Source organism: Bactrocera neohumeralis, chromosome 2, assembly GCF_024586455.1.
Source record: "Bactrocera neohumeralis isolate Rockhampton chromosome 2, APGP_CSIRO_Bneo_wtdbg2-racon-allhic-juicebox.fasta_v2, whole genome shotgun sequence".
NCBI classification, from domain to species: domain Eukaryota; kingdom Metazoa; phylum Arthropoda; class Insecta; order Diptera; family Tephritidae; genus Bactrocera; species Bactrocera neohumeralis.
The window spans coordinates 90,687,921-90,705,098 of record NC_065919.1 but is presented as its reverse complement, the minus strand read 5'-3'; the positions used below and the strand labels follow the sequence as shown (position 1 = coordinate 90,705,098).

At 39.5% G+C, this 17,178-nt stretch overlaps 1 long non-coding RNA gene across 1 annotated transcript; it reads right to left on the bottom strand.

Moving 5' to 3' along the window:
• Positions 1-845: 845 nt before the first annotated feature.
• Positions 846-1,396, bottom strand: LOC126751628 (uncharacterized). Its single transcript, XR_007665907.1, has 3 exons — positions 1,222-1,396; positions 1,049-1,161; positions 846-988 (listed from the first exon to the last, which is right to left on the bottom strand). It is a non-coding gene; the product is annotated as an uncharacterized LOC126751628 (long non-coding RNA).
• Positions 1,397-17,178: the final 15,782 nt, after the last annotated feature.

Sequence of the window (17,178 nt, the reverse complement as noted above, 5' to 3'; positions counted from 1 at the left end):
CTGATTTTCGATGAATTCACCCACAGTTTCGATGGAATTTCGGGTGATCACGGATTTTGATTGGTCCACAAGTTGACCGTTATACTTATGTATATGTCCTCACGACCACTTTGAAAATGTTGAAACCACTCGTGCCTTGTGCTACGGGATAGGCAATCAGCGCCATAGACTTATTTCATCAATTGAAACGTTTCGGTAAAAGTTTTACCAATTTTAAAACAAAATTTAATGTTGGCGCTTTGTTCGAAGTTCATTTTCGCACCGATAACACAAACATACTGACACTTAAAACGCAATAACTACACTTCTAATCGATGAAATGTCATAAAATTCTCACTGGACAATCGATAAAGATAACAGATTCTAACGCACCAGTCATATAGATGGGGCCACCAGGTGGCGCTAGATTCAAAAAGTCCTGTTTACTTTGGAACACACCTTGTACATCTTTAAAATTAGAAGTCATTCGAAATTCTGGATTTTCTCCAGTACCTCAGAGGATATTTCGGATAAGATCACTGCTAAAAGTACCAGCTATAAGAGACCGATTGATGCAATTGCTTCTCAGCCCCAAATACAAAATTTAACATTATATGTATTTAACGCCTGGCCAAGCAATTGAAACTAGTGCCAATACTGATGTATCCGTATCGAAGTTGATAAAACAGTTTACTTATGGTAAAACAGGTTATCGACGGTATCAATGATAGCATGAAAAATTTCGTTCGAAGATTCCTTCCGTATCGAATTCGATTTTTAAAGACCCAAACGATAAACCAGAACGATAAAGATAGGATTGAGATTCGTAACGTCATAAATGAAACCACACTCAAATGCATCGCAATTATATACTAAGCATTCTATTCAAAACAATAAATATTTATTCATGGATGGCGTAATTACTTATCGATCCAATCAGGGTTAGGTTGTCGAAGTAACAGACCTTGGCCGGATGAAATCTGGGTGAACTGAGGTAACGTAGGACCGGCTGTTGTGAGAGTTGAATGGATGACGTCATATTAAGATCTGCTATTGACTTTATACTCACTGGGAATGGTCCTTGCTTTGATAATCCCAACTAGTGAACACATCATTAACACTTCCGTCTCTATGGCAGGGCTTAATGCAATTATTGTGCTCAAACGATGCCTCCTCACTTACCTTGAATGATCAGAACAGAAAACTTTTGGTCGCTGGAAACTCAAATGGTGATAACCTTACGGAAAAGAGTCCATACAATATTTGTTAACGTATTTCTCTTGACCTCCGTTCAGGGGCGAACGCAGGGGGGGGGGTGTTAAACCCCCCCCCCCCAAAGTAATTGAATTTTTAAATAATAGAATTTAATTCTACATAGTCATTTGAAAAATTGTAATTTGTTGTTTTCAAAGCAATCTTTCTGCCGACGATGTATGAATATGTAAAAATAAATGAATACATTAGTCACTAACAGCGTTGCCGTTTTGATACAATTGTATCTTTTTTAATACTTTTTTTTCTAAATTTTGTGATTTGATACTTTTTTGTTCACAAACGGTCTATTTTGATACTTTTCTGCTGATAGAATTTAATTTTTTGAAACTATGAAAATGTTGAAAAAATATTGAATTTATGGGTAGGGAATATCGATGTCTAAAAACTAATTTTTTATCTGTACATTTGTTCCAGTATGTGTTTAGATTACTGTAGCGCTATGCTTTCCAAAAGAAAAGACAGACCAATTCTTATTAATTTAAACTGATAAACATTTTACATCAGAGGGAAAACGTCACATCACATCATTCCTTTCTAAAATGCACCACAAGACTTTTCGTAATTATTCTTTAAGGATGCTGTGAGAAAAAAGACAAAACCTCAGCCAACGGAAAAAATAAGTAAGACTGCGAAATTTTTTCAGGCATCATTAAATATAGTAGAAACACTTAACACCCCGAAGACTGTCAAAGCAATTTTGCCGCAAAATACTATAAAGTGAAAGAGCCAACTCCAATGTGGTCACAGAATGGCCTGATAGCGCAGCAGATGATAAAAGCTTATTCTCCAATGGGGGTGATTATGATGTAGAAGCCATTGACCAGTCATGCTGTTTCGCTGCAGCCATTACACATCATTTTTGTGTGTATATAAGTCAATGTGTGCGTGTGTTTGTGTGCAACGACATCTTTTCTAAAGAATGTAAGAGCACTTTTTGCAGCGAATGAAGCCAATTCACTCGGACTCCAACTTTCGTTTCTGGCCGCTAATAGTGGTCATTCCCTTCAGTTGATAGCTTGATGGTTGATAGTCTGTTTGATGGCTCACATTCAATGAGGGGAGAAGGTCAGAATCAGTGGGAGATGCTTAAGTGTATACACATATATCTGTCTACATAAAGAAGTATGTATATATTGGGTACAACGAGTGAAAACTTGAAGCTTGGGAAAGCATATTACCGCAAAGTCGTTTTTGCTACTGATCACTGGGTTATTATGTGCTAGCTTCGGCTGCAATCTTCATCAGCAGATACACTCTTCCGCGCACGAATGTCACAATAGTGTGTGCGTTTGCTTGTGGACGGACATGTATTAACACTTGTGGTGTGCATTTTATCTGGAGACAAAATATGTGTATACATATGTATATTTTTGCAAGAAGGAATGATTGGTTGTACTTGTAGCACCGAATATTGATAATGTCCTTTGTTCTTTGTGATTCTTCATTTTCGGTATTGTCTGCTGACATTGTGCCAGAATTGGATGGAGATTATAACCCACCATGCACGGTCTGGTCCTTCTCACTTACCACAAATGAGTTGAGGTGCATTTTGGACGCACTAACACATATGTATGTATTTCACACATATACATACATACGGCACCATAGGCTGACATGCAAGTGAAGCATTAAAAATGAATATCTCTCGAGGTTTGAGCAAAAATGGAAAAGAGCACAATTTTAAGTTTATTATTGAAAGGAGTACTAATTACATTGTTTTGAAGATGAAGTTTTAGAATGCCACAATCTGCGCCAATTACCTTGAAAGTCTGGAAGACTAAATCCCATCGTCAACAAACAGACTGGACCTTATCAGTATGGCTTTAGACCTGGAAAATCTATAATCGAACAGGTTTTCGCCGTGCGCCAAATCTTGGAAAAGATCGTCACACACCAGCTCTGCCTCTATGCTGCTATGTCTGAACTTGGTATCCCCGCAAAGCTAATACGTCTGTGTAGCTGAAGTTGAACAAGACCAAAAGCTCCATCAGGATCTGGAAAGACCTTTCCGAGTCGTTCGATACCAAACGAGATTTCAGACAAGGATACTCCCTATTTTGTGTCTTCTTCAACTTGTTGTTAGAAAAAATAATACGAGCCGCAGAGCTAAATAGAGAAGGTACAATCTTCTGCAAGAGTTTACAACTGCTGGCTTACGCCGATGACATCGATATTATTGGTCATACCAACTGCGCCGTTAGTTCTGCTTTTTCCAGACTGGATAAACAAGCAAAGAGTATGGGTCTGGTTGGCACGAGGATTAGACGAATATATCCTGCCATCAAACAAATAGTCAATGAAATCAGAGAAGAGGAAAACGTCCACTCCGTTGGAGAGACCAGATGGAGAAAAACATGGCTGCACGTAGTATCTCGAATTGGTGACAAATAGCGAAAAAAAGAAACGACAGTGCCAGTGATTCTACTGTGAACATGCATCCAAACGCGTCTTATGCTGAAGTAGCTGGTGGTGTTTCTATTGAGGGCAGACACTCCTTGACCAGAGCACAGTTAGTGAAGCTAAGATTGACAGAGAAAGCTTCCAACCATCGGTGAAAAAGCAGACTGCGCCTGTTATCTAGCGACTTCGGATTTTTGAATGAAGCGATTTTCGCCATAAAAGCAGAAAAAACAAAATTACGTATAGATGAAGTCTACCAAATCCCGAAATCTAAATATTAGTCTATGCCTCACATTTGGGAAATCTACTTGTCTCTCTAAGGCTCTCGGTATTTGAGGTATAAATCATTCAGTTGTGTTCGGAAGTTTGCAGGAAATTTCCCTCATGTGGGCTATCTTCTTACTTCGGTCAACGACGATAACTGCGATAGTTAAATACTGTCGTATAAGCAGTTGAGGCAATTCATCTGAATTCCTTCCGGAAAACGAGCAATGAGACCAATAAGGACACTCACTGAATATACAAAAGGCCATTTTGGTTTAGATCCGTAGCAAGCGAGTAAAAAAATGAAATAAATTAACTAGCGGGAATCGAACTTCATCGGAAACAAGTGGCAGATATTCGACCTGCTAAGAATGGGGTTCGTTACACATAGCGATATGTATACATACTTATATCTGGCAGCCATGAAATTATTGGACTTCTATAAATTCTTTAAAATATTCCTTATCACGGTGAGTGTCCTTTGTGAGCATAACATACAATCAAGCACGGACATGTTTATGTTTAAATATATTTACATTGCCGGCGTTTAATCTTGTATCCGCACAATATGCTGTCGTAGCATGACTTACGCCAAATTAGCGATGCAAATATGTTGCCACAAAGTCGTTAGCCTCTGCTTTACATTAAAAATGACTCTCGCCAGCGGCTGCTACCCGAGCCAACAACATTCGCAGCAAACACATCAACAAAGGCAATAACAATGGCAATGCATGGAAATAAGACGTGAAGCAGCGGGCAGCAAGTCGGAATGTCGTAAAGCTGTTATGGCCCCGACAAACTGCTTCCAATGACAGGCAACATTGACGATTGCAACAAAGGCGTGTGTAAAAAGGCGGCGTGGTGGTGGTTCCTGTGGAAGGATGGCGGCGTGCAAAATAAGAAAACGGGAAGAATTAGCTTGACAGCGTTGTATGCAAGATTTATTGCTATTTAAACGCTGCATGATGAGGCGCTGCGGCGTCGAGCTGCTGCCCGGGCTCTTCTGTTGGGCGGAGGAGAGGTGTTCTGTTCACCTTGCATGCTGCAACAAGCGCTTCAGCCGCATTATCCCTGCTTCCGCACACAGTGCAAAACAATGACACGCACACATAATACCGTAAGCAGCACTTATGTGTGTACGAGGAGTGGGGCTCAATGTCACACCTGACGTCGTGCTCAAGTGCTGCTCCGTCGCTAAATTCTCGTCACTCGACTTCGCTCAATTGTCTTGTTGGCATTGGGGGTGGCTCCGACATTGCGATCAAGCGCCCAACCCCCCATGTCACCCCATTTATTTTTTATATAAACATGTTATGTCTCCCTGTCAAGTTTTATTTGCATTTTCATTTTTCTAATGAGCTGTAATTTCTTTTCTATTTAGGCGGTGGGCGCTCTTGTTGATTTTGCATGGCTTGTTGATGCTGTCACTTGTGTGAATAAGCCGCTTCCCGTCACCGGAGATCTGCTGTTAGCTCAGTTATTATTGGAAGGAAAATGGAGAAGACAACGAGGCGAGCAGTAATTTCGAGCGAACTCCCTCATTTGGCCCTCAGCATTAAGATGCTTGATTGAAAGTTTGGTAATAGAGGGTTATGCCTTGGTGAGGATAGTTTGTGTAAAGATTGGAAAACTTAACTCTGTGTTCCACACTTCAATTGCAGCTCTTTTCATTATAATTTATGTGACGATGGTGGGGCGTCTCTGATGGCATTTATATGGAGTTACTTCGAAAGCTCTAACGACTCATTAAAACGATCAATAATCTTCTATTCTGAATTTTGGAAAAAATAAGTTAGAATATCAGAGTTCTTTTCTCAACAAAGTCCTAAAGCTGAAGCAGTAGAGGCTCCCATGTTCTCGAAATAGCGCACAAAAGAAAAAACGGCATCGGCCCGGCAATGACATGTTGATGCCTTGTGGAGAGGTAAGATGACATGAACATAATTGCTTTCCATTACCCTACACTACGCAACGCGGCCGGGGCTAACAATTTGTATATTTCTACATGACATCCTAGCTGTCGGCAACTCTCCACTTCCCTGCCCCCCATTTAGTGGCCTTTCGCATTTCGTCTGACACGCGCTTCGCGGACTCTGTTGCATATCAATTTTGTAATTTTTTAATGTTGGCGACATGCTCGCGCTAGTCAGAGGGGCAACCAGAGTTTAAGTTATGGGGCGGCAAGCTAGTGCTCTTCTGCCATGTTTTGCGGTTGCCTTGGCGTTTACCTGATCCTGACACGTGCGGCAGGTGTGCAATTTTAATAAATTATGCATACAGCTAAATGCTTAAACAATTGAATAGCTCTGCGGCCCCGCTCTGCCGCTTCCGTTCAACATTTTTATGATTTTTATTCCACGCCACCGCTACTTACGTATGTATGTGTCTCGCGGTACATGGTAAACTTGCCGAACACCCAAGTCGCAACAGCTTCTTGCCTCGTTGATCTGACATCGGCTTAATGTCGGTAATATGCTTGCTGCAACGTTTTTGATGGATAGTGCTTGTAGAAATAAGTGGTTTATATTGAATAAAGCTCATCGCTTTGGATTACCAGGAAGGCGACGTGCTGTTTTCAAGGCACATGAGCGATATCCTCAAGTAAACAATTTATTCTCTGTTTTTTTGATTGTCACTCTTAAATTAAACGCCTTATTGAGTAAGATAAGCGAAGCCTTGCCGTACATCGGTAATAGAGGCGAAGTTTTATATTACTGGAACCATGAGCACGTTGTGAACAAAATTTTGAAATTTTGGATCAGATATTACGAGGTCTTGAAATACTACCATTTACTTTCTTTAATCCTAAAAGGGGCGCCGAATTTCTTCTTCTTATATTACAAATTTTTTAAGTTATTAAATGGAAAGTATTAAACGCAGTAAGGAAGCTGTGGTTTATGTAGAAATTTGGCAATGTGGTTTAACATTTCACATTAATTACCCATTTTTAGAATTAATCGTGTATAAAGAAGATAAAATTAAAAAAATTAAGATACTTCTTCTTCTTTTTTGGTGTCTACGCCGCTACACACCGCTAAGCTTTTTCGATTCGGAGACAGCCAGGCAGCTTTTTCTATGCTGAAATCTAGTACTATATCTAGTAGAATATTTCTAGAATCTAGTATCATATTTCAGGACCCGGCGAAGTCGATCAGTCCCAACCCATTTGGGGATGTTTCCTAGTGGAGGCTGAATTTATCGACTGTTGTGCCAAAGATACCTTTTTTGTCCACCCTAGCGTTAAAGTTGCCAAGCATCGGTTTTCTCTCCTATCGGAGTATGGGGGCCCATCAGCGATATGTTGAAGAACTTCGCTTTAATGCGGATTGTTGCTAGACGTTCATCCACCGGGGTGAATGATAGTACTCGGCGACGGAGTCTCTCTCCCACCACGAATTCCACACCGAATTTGCGCTTCTTTATATGGCCACTGTAGTAAATACTACAAGGGCCTACTCGCCTCAGTCCTTGTCCCTTCCATCACATTTCTTGGATGGCGGTGATGTCAGCCTTCACTCTAAAGAGGACATCAACCAGCTGGGCAGTGGCACCTTCCCAATTAAGGGACCGGACATTCAAGATAAATGCCCTCAAATCGTGATCCTTAATTCGTTTGCCATGCTCGTCATCAAAAGGGGGTGTCCCTCATCCGAGGCTGTCCATTAGTTTTCATTGGCCGTGTTTTTTACGTGACGGGTTCCAAACCCAGCGCACAACCCTGTGGAGGGAATGTTTCGCCTTCTCACTTTAGCACGATTCAAACGGATGTTTCCTGGCTACCCAGAGGATACTTGGTCTAGGAGCGGAAGTCGTGAGCTGCTTGAGCCACATATAGAAGAATCGTTTCTGGTCACTCTCTAGAGAATGGCGGTCAGAGAACTTTCCTCATTTGCGTGAACTTCTACACATGACTCCATCCTCCGAGGAACAAAAGCTCTGAAAGTATTCAATTCAGTGTCAGTTTCCTTGTAGCTCGTCACAGTAACTACCGTATCAAGTTGCTTTTAAGACGTTACAAAAACAATGTCCTGCAATGAGTTCGGCAATGCTGCTTACAAACGCTTTAATTAATGGGTGTGAGCCGGAAGCCCACATATACATACATACACGCACGTGTATACATATATGTACACTGATAATGCATGCACATAAAATATAAGTAAATAATTGTTGTATACTTGCTTCAAGTCGCAGTTAGCGAAAGTATTTAATGACTTCAATCATAGCTATCCGACGCGGCGGATCTGGCGCAGCTGAACATCATAGCGTAATTAGAAACGGTATGCCGAAAGTGGCCTCTGCCAAGACGAACGAGTGCCACTTGTGCCAAATCCCTTTTTAGAGTCCCACATATTGCTTTTTATGCGCAGTTCTTCTAATTACATAAGCACATTAAACAACTCTCCAGTCGACGTACTAAAATGCTCTTCCTTATTTATTTCGAGCATAAACACGAGCGCCCACGTTTGTATGTGTGAAGGCTATGTGTGGCATGAGAAAAATGTGGTGTGTGTCTATGATGGCTCCGAGTACCGCCAAACATAAAATGATGCGTATGTTGCCCCAAAACATATTCGTGGAGCGCCGTCATGCGTGTGCGCTCTAATCAAAACTTTTATTTGCATGAAATTAAATTCCCAGCAATTGCACTTAATTTGGCAAACAGGCGGTGCCTTTACGCGTGATTACCTATGCATGTAAATGTACATACACACACACACGCATATGCATATGTGAGTGAACAGAGTAACGAATGGGGGCTCTTCTACAGACCCGCCAGTCTATGTAAACAAATGTACAATTTTCGCTATTTTGGGAGAGAATGTTAATTGGTTGGGCTAGTGGCGGTTGCCTGCCTCAAAATGTTGCCGGAAGTTGAATGGCATCATAAATAATATATGGTGACTATTAAAGATGTTCGTATATATATTATATTGTACAATAAAACATAAGTCCACCAGACTGTCTAAGATGAGACGAAATCTTTCACTGGATCACTATGTTTCTACGAATGTGAATAGTGCTGGGAACAGAAGACGTCTTAGGACTAAAGCAAAGCCCAATCGATGATTTTTTTACCGGAATTCCGAAATTGATGTTCGGCCGGCAGTTCAAATTATTGGGTCACAGTGAGTTAACCCACAAAAGTTCTTAACACTTTAAGAACTGTACTAATTGTTAGGGAAATATAAAGACAAACAGGTAAACTGCCCATACCGATGAAGGAACTATCTAACTAATTTGTAGTATATTTTTTCGGTCGGCTTTGAGATGGATTCTCTTCCGGTGGCGAATGGGATTAAGCTGAGCTGTTCGCGTTGAAACTTCTGCCTGTAACCAAGTGTTGTTGTTTACTTCGGAAAGAAACATTTGTTTTATTTGTTGACGTCTATATTTATGACAATTTCGATAGGCTTCAGTTCTTAACGTCTCCGTCAAGTCGTATACAGTTTAGGGCTATTTTCAGATATTGGATTGAGCAGGATTGTCAAGCATTCACTCAGCTGGCTTATAAATCTGGGATCAGAACTCTCTGAACGCCAGCGAAATACTGTAAATAATCTATTTTTTAGGACAGCTTAGGCTGAAGCCATTTCATTAGTTCATTAAAATAAATTAAGGAGGAAAATATGTAAATGGATCTATAAAAAGCATAACTTTACTTATTAGCACTTGTACAATTATGTAAGTACTTATACCTGAGTAAGTTAGTGCTTAAGCTAGAACGACACTCACATGTTTGTCTGCTCATCCATGCATGCGGACAGACTTAATGAGTTTTCGCTCGTCCTACCTGAGCAAGTCGGCTTTGTGAGTAATTCTAGGGTGGCAGCAATCGCTGCTACTTTGATGTCATAAACCAGAGTGGCGTTGGCGACGCCGAAGGGCAGTAAATCGTGCTGGAAATGACTGCAGCCGAATAAATTTGTTTATAATACTTACATTCCCAAAAAGTAAAATAAACAGACTGAGTATTTGAATTGCATCCCACTCATATTCCACCTCTGTTGGCGGTGAGGACTACAGTTATCTGTAGGATTTCAGTTTTTTGTACAATAGCGCCAAAATATGTGCATATACTATGTGTTATGTATAGATGTATACACATACATATGTAGTACAAACTCCCCTCCACTGACAGTCTCTTTTATTTATATGCTTGAGTACTGCATGGGTACATTTGGCATTTTCAGCCTTTTCTCTCTTCTTCATGTCGTAGGCTTAATCAAATATACTTACATTCTGAAAAATACAAATGTACGTGTCTAAGCTACTTTTTCGCGCCACTATGAAAGAGCGATCAAGAGTTTTGCCAAAACATTTGTATCAAATACGTGATAGTCTAACGAATTAAGTTTTTTCCTGTAATTAAGTAAGCTTCCTCTTTTTCAAGGCAATGTAATACTTTTAACCACTCCTTACGGAACTTTAGTGAGCCTTGATCAGTACAAAAGAGTGTCAAGTTGTCAAGAACTATTTGATTGGCGATAACCATCCTTACTATTATTTGGTAAAAATTCTGTGTTAAGAAAAATTAAACAGAGGGTTCTCTCACAGGTAAAATTTTAGCTTAGTGGCCAGAAAAACGTCGAAAATGGACAATGCAGTGGAGAAATTTGTTGGCAATGTTTTATTAGTTCAAAGTTCAATTCCACAATATTTAATTTGGGACAGTAACTTGTCATTCGAGCCATCCAACATGGTGAAACCTGTCCAAAATGTATAACACAAAACGTTTTTAACTATTTATAACGGTAATTTTTTCATGTGATATTAAAATTTTGTTATTTATTAACCAAAACTGCACGAAATATGAATAATGCATTCAAATCATGACAAGCACGTAGTTTTAAACTGTCGGAACTACTCCTACAACTAATTTCAGTTTCACCATTGCTCACTGTACACTTGAATTTATAATCGTTTGAGCCTTCTGTGGTGTGGGGATTCGGCTGAGGTGGTGTGATTTTATTTATGCTTCAATATTTTATTTACAGGCATGCGTGTGTGTGTGTGTGTGTGTGTGTAAGCATATTTGTTCGGGCCAAACTTTTTCGTTCCTCGGCGCATAACACACGTGGATACATACATTGTGACAAAAACGTACCCGGAAATTGTAAATAAAACTCAACATATTTAATTATTCATCAATATATATTTTGTGGAAATATTTTTCATAAGCACTTTTTGGGATTCAATTTGTTTTATCTCTTCGGTCGACTAAAAACGCCTCAATACGGCCGAACATAACTCCTTACTGACTGCCTGTCTCTCCGGAAAAAATTCATCATGCACCAAACAACGAATATCGAAAAAAACCATGAGTGTTACCTTGGTTTTTGAGCGGCTTTGGCGTGGCTTTTTTGGTTTCTGCTGGTCTTTATTCCATTCCGTTGATTGTTGACTTATTTACATATCAAACTCATAAACTCATATCTCATTGACAGTTATAATGCTCTTCATAAATGTGGGATCGGAATTTGCACGTTCAAGCATGTCCAAAGAGACCTTTCTACCGCTATCTTTTTGAAAAAAGATTCAGCTTCATCAACCAAATTCATTCAAACGGACTCGCGAGAGATGTCGAGCTCCCTTGCCATCTCTCTAACACTTGCCTGACAATTTTTAACACCATATCCTTCACATTTTTAAATATTTTCACCAGTTGAAGAGGTCGAAGGTCGTCCAGAACGAGGCATGTCTTAAACGATCTCTGACCGTCTTTGAAGGCTTTGTACCACTCGTTGGTTTATATTTTGGAATCACTTGAAGGCTCTTGCAGCAATTGCAACGATTCCGCTCACCAAATTTGGTTAACTATAGTGAGGGATATCGACTTAAGCAATTTCTGTAATCAAACTCGTTGACAGATCGCGCTCCTATTTGGCATAGTAATTAAGGACAATCCTGCCAACTCAGCAAAATACATTTGTTTGAAATATCATTTAAACGCGGAATTCAATTACAATTTCTGGGTGCTTTTTTGTCACAATGCACATACATACATACATACATATATATATATAACACAAAGTACGGGCAGGTATGGAAATTATAGCTGAAATACCGCGATGTTTACATTTTATGCAGTTTTATTCAAATTTTACTACAAATCCAACTAATTTGTAATTTAATAGGTTTATCACTGCGTGTTCACGCTTCACAGCTAAGCTCATTACGCGCAATAAATACAGTTATTGTTTGATTAAATTAATCTGGGCAGTTATTTTGGAGTGTGGCCACCCGGCTGACTATGAGAAGGGTATCGGTCCATGGGTGCAATTGCTTTTAAGCGTCACATACCCGTATAGCTTACCATAATTTATGAGCGCTTAACAGTTTTTTTGCAAATAGTTGTTGTATCTCACATTAAAGTACGCATAAATCTAACAATTAGCATATTAAGTCATTTGACGGTAAAATGAGCTTAACCACTAATACATTGAGGAAATATCAAAGTTCTATACATATAACATATATATATGTTTTTATATTACCAAAAGGGTATCAAGTAATAATGATATGACAGAAAGTTTTAGATGTGTTGTTTAAAAAAAAAGACGTCAATTTCGCTTGTACCGAAGCTATAATACCCTTCACAAATATAAAATATTCCTTACAAGAACTTGTTTCCAATCACTCAGTTTGGAGGACAGCTGTAAGCTATAGTGGTCCGATATCGGCGGTTCCGGCGCAGCTCCTTGCAGAAAAAATAGGATGAGACAAATTTCAGGTGGATATCTCAAAAAGTGAGGAAGAAGTTCGCGTTTATACAGAGAAAAGGATAGACTGACCTGGGTAAATCCAGTCAACTCGTCACGCTGATCGTATCCATGTGCGAAAATATTTTGTGTAGGGCCTCCGACGTTTCTTTCTAGGAAGTTATTTGTTGTTCGGGGTATAATTGCGTTGATTATTGCTATCTCCCACCTGTCTCTTCTGCAACGACCACAGCAGCTCTCTTTACGAAAGCAATTTAATAAATTGTTGTGTGGAAGTAGTATATACTTATCGGCTACAACGGCGCCTAAGTAGACATGGAAGAGCATCACCAAACGTCACATCATTTTCGATACTTATACTATTTTAGTTTCAAAAGCAAAAAAAAAAGAAACAAAAGCACTTGAAACTGAAATTGCAAATGAATTCTAATCAAAGCACATCGCCACCGCAACATGCTGTGCTGTTGGTGGTTTGCATGTCGGTCGTGCCGCTTGGTCAGTGGTAATGCTTCAATTACATGTTAGTGGCTAATGTTGCATTCTGAGTGCGCTCGGAGCGTTTGCACTGGCGGACAGACGGAAACAAACAAACGGTATTGAAAAATAGAGCAATTTCTAAATCAACTGAAAATATGCAGCATCGCTCATATGAAATTATTTATTGAACGTCCATCTATGCCACATCCAGATAAAAACTATATTTATTTCATGCACACTTATCAACCCCCACTCCGCCCTCGACCAGCGATGAGTGGCTCCTTGTCACTCAATTGCACGCCGCTACGCCCGCCACGCAACCGCAACAACGCCCGCGCGCCGCACCAGGCTTGTCATGTTGCCAAGCGCTCTCGGCTGTGGCTGAGCAATCGGTTGGCTTTTGCAGCCAGTGGCCAATATTGATTTCAATCTTAATTAACTTTGTCACATTGACATGTTACTTGTTGTTTGTTGTTTTTGGGGATGCGCTAATTTTTGTTTTTAATTTTGTGGCAGTCGTTTTTTGCATATGTGTGGGTGAGTATATGTGAATATATCTGCAATTGCAATGCTGCTGCATTCTGTGGCCATTTCAGCGGCGTCCGCTAGTATTATAACTGGCACTCGCAGGCAGAGTTGTATTTGGGGCACGTTAATGTTTGGCTAGTGTGTGTGTGGGATTTTTTACGTCTGTGTTGAATTGCCCTCACTGATTTGTTTTTACAACAAACTCGTTTGTATTTGCAAAAGGCAGGACCTTCAAATTATCCATGGCTTTGGAGACTACAAATTCATTAATTCTTCGCTTTGAATTTCTCTTTAAATGTGGCAAACAAGTTTTTCATGAATTAATCGTACAAAATCGAAGCATTGCCATTTGAGGGATAAGGTCAAGCTGTGAGATACTAAGCTTAAGATAAGGGTCGATATATAAATTGGAAATTGAATAGGACAAAAAAAGTGTAATAAAATATAGTAAAAAATAAAAAAATTAAATGTAAACTTTCTAAAATTTAAATATTTGCTGACCATTTTAAGCCGTAACTAAGGTAGTTCATGGCTGATTCACAATTTTGAGTCTTCCAGCTAACTAATTCAGTCCGAAATTCAAATTGTGCAAATATTGTAGTTATTTAATTCTTCAATGGTATTATCCCTAATTAAGCCCACAGCAACGTGCTTTTGCCTAAACTAATTCGATGCGTTGTCTCATAAAGCTCTATGATTTCTTTTTAATTACCTACAGCAGATGTTTCGGAACAAAACCGCAATGGGCTATATTAAACGCATGTTGAAAGTTTGCCTGCCGACGCATGTGCTGTAAATGCGCCAAACAGGAGCGCTGTGTGCCTTACCCTTTCAAATTGCAAATAATTATACTTTAATTGTGCGGCAATTGGACACGGAGTGCTTGGTGCCATACGCCATGTGGGGGAAGAGGAAAGCCTTTCGCAAACATTTAAAATATTATTAAATCATATTTTTGATGCGTAGTAAATAAAGATGGCAGTGCGAGTGAATGTCCAACCTTCCATTGCATTAATGCCAAATTAGTTCATGATAAAGATTTTTCATTTTGTTATTTTGCCTTAGAGACAATTTTTCAAATAATAATGCAAGGAAAGCAACATTGGTGCAATTTTCATGTAGCTATTTCTGAGCTTTTCGAAGTTGAGACTTTCAACGCATTTGTCGAGAAACTTTTTGTTCAGTTTTTCTTAAAAATCTGTCCGCATATTTCGGATATTTTCAAAGTATTTCCGTGTGTGATCAAAATATTACTCATACGCCATGTCGCATCACATAGAGTCTTTACTGACCGACATGGCGGACATTGTGGTCAATATTTGCTTATTCCTTTATAATAAGGCCAGCTTTTGTGGCAATTGCAACGAAGTTCTTATACTAACTATCTTGTCCTTAGCGTATGCTTCAAAGAGCACTGGTTACTGGGCACTGCGTGTAATTGTCGTGCGGACATGTTGCTTGCTGTAGCAGGGATATACATAGATATGTACATATATCTAGTAGCATAGAATGTGTGTGTGTGTTGTGTATGTAAGCGGTGCACTGGTAGTTTACCGAACTTGACGCACATCAAATGAGAAAATCTTTTCAGAGCAAAACTTTTAATTAAACAATTTTTTTGTGTAACTCTCTGATTCCGGCTAACTGTATATTTTTTATGCCGTGTTTCTTTAATTTTTTTTGCTCCTCTCCTTGTTTGGTCTACTTGCAGTATATACTTATATGCTGGCCACTGTTTTTGTTGCTACTTTTATAATTGTGCTTGTTTGAGCGCCCCTCCCCCCAAAACTTTGGCCGTTGCTCTGAATGTCGTAATTTTATAACTACAAGCAACAACAACAACACCAAATAGCCAGTCTACACTGCGTAATGAAGCGGCCATTCGACCACTCAGTTCCAAAGCTCACTCCTGTCAGTGACAAGTTTCAACTCCGAGCATAAAAAGTAGTAGAATTAGAAGAAGTTGAGAGAGGAAACAACTAAAAAAGCAGAAGTGGAGAAATACCAATGCTGACATCATTAAGCAAAAACAATGTGGAAACCTATTTAAATTAAATTTAATTATTTCAGATCTGCCATAAAAACAGCCAAGTGCAGCTTCTCTGCCCACTAAAGTGGTTGACGGCCCGACACAGCCGCAGCAGCAGCAACAACAGAAACAGCAGCAGCAGCGACGGCACTCATCAACGCACTGATGAACTCGGCGGATGCTTCAGCAATTATGGCGACATCTCAGCCAGTACATGAGATGGAGCCTCGCGGTTGGTGGGACACATAGTCCTGAAACTTTTAGCGGCACTCGGCTACTCAGCGGCACACGATGTTGCTGGTTGTTGCAAGGCAGGCATATGGGAAAATTAAATTCTTGAAAATACGACATTATCTTTTAAATGCGCGGAGATTGTCTAAGCAGTAATTACAGTTGATTTTAATTTGTGCGCCATAACGAATTTCCACGTCGTCACTTTGGAAATGAAGAATTTAATTGTGAAATCTGCCTGCCACACCAACTGCCAGATTCATTAGTTGAAAGTGAAATTTACTAAAAACTGGAGCAGCACCAAGAAACGAAAGATTACTTCAACTTTTAATGGAGCCGAAATGCTTTTAGAGTTAATTGTTTATTGCGTTTGAGCATTTCATCGCCCCAAATTGAATTGTGCAGTTAGAGGTGTTCAAAACGGCATTTTGTCTTAAATGATATATGAGTGGAGCGGCAATACGATAAAAAGAATTATTTTCTTTTTGTTTTGAATACGAAAGTGAACATTTATAGCCGAAAAATCTAAGGATTCTTGGTTCATTTCTAGCAGTTGTTCTTTCTAACAAGTTTCAGTGGCTACATTATTTATTGTTATTGTTTTTTTTGATGGAAAATAAAATCAGTTTGAGTATTAGTATCCCGTTAAAGGCAATATTTTATGTAGTGTGTTCAGAAGGTACATGAAGTTTTAAAATTTTGGAGAGTCGAATTGTCGAAATATCTTTTTATTATGTTGATATACAGGGTTTGTCCGGAAAGTAATAGGACTGAGTCGTCTTCAAAAAATTGCTTGAACCAATCGTTACAATTCTTTAAAAACTTTCAAAATAGGTTCCTTCTGTGTCGATGCAACGCTGCCAGTGCGATTTTCAAGGCATTCCCGGAATAGCCTTAAGAACCGAGGTGCATGATGCTTGGATCCCCTCTGCCGTTTCAAAATGCTTGCCTTTCATCGGCCTTTTCAGACTCAGACTCGTTACCTGTGATTACGTTATTCAAAAATTGGAGATTACTTACACACATGTTCAAATTTTCTTGGCACACTTCCACTCGCTCTTCGCACACACCTTGCGCATGTTCAAGTGCTCCAATGTCATGAATCCCAGATTTTGATAAATTTAACATCTAGGCAATTAAAAGAATACTTAGTCGACGGCTGAGTTCAAAACTTTTCGCACACGAGTCACATTGTCGGTGTTTGACGAAGTCGCAGTTTTCCATCAGCGATCTCTTCTCGGCTCTCCAAAAAGGCCTGGTGCCACCAAAACA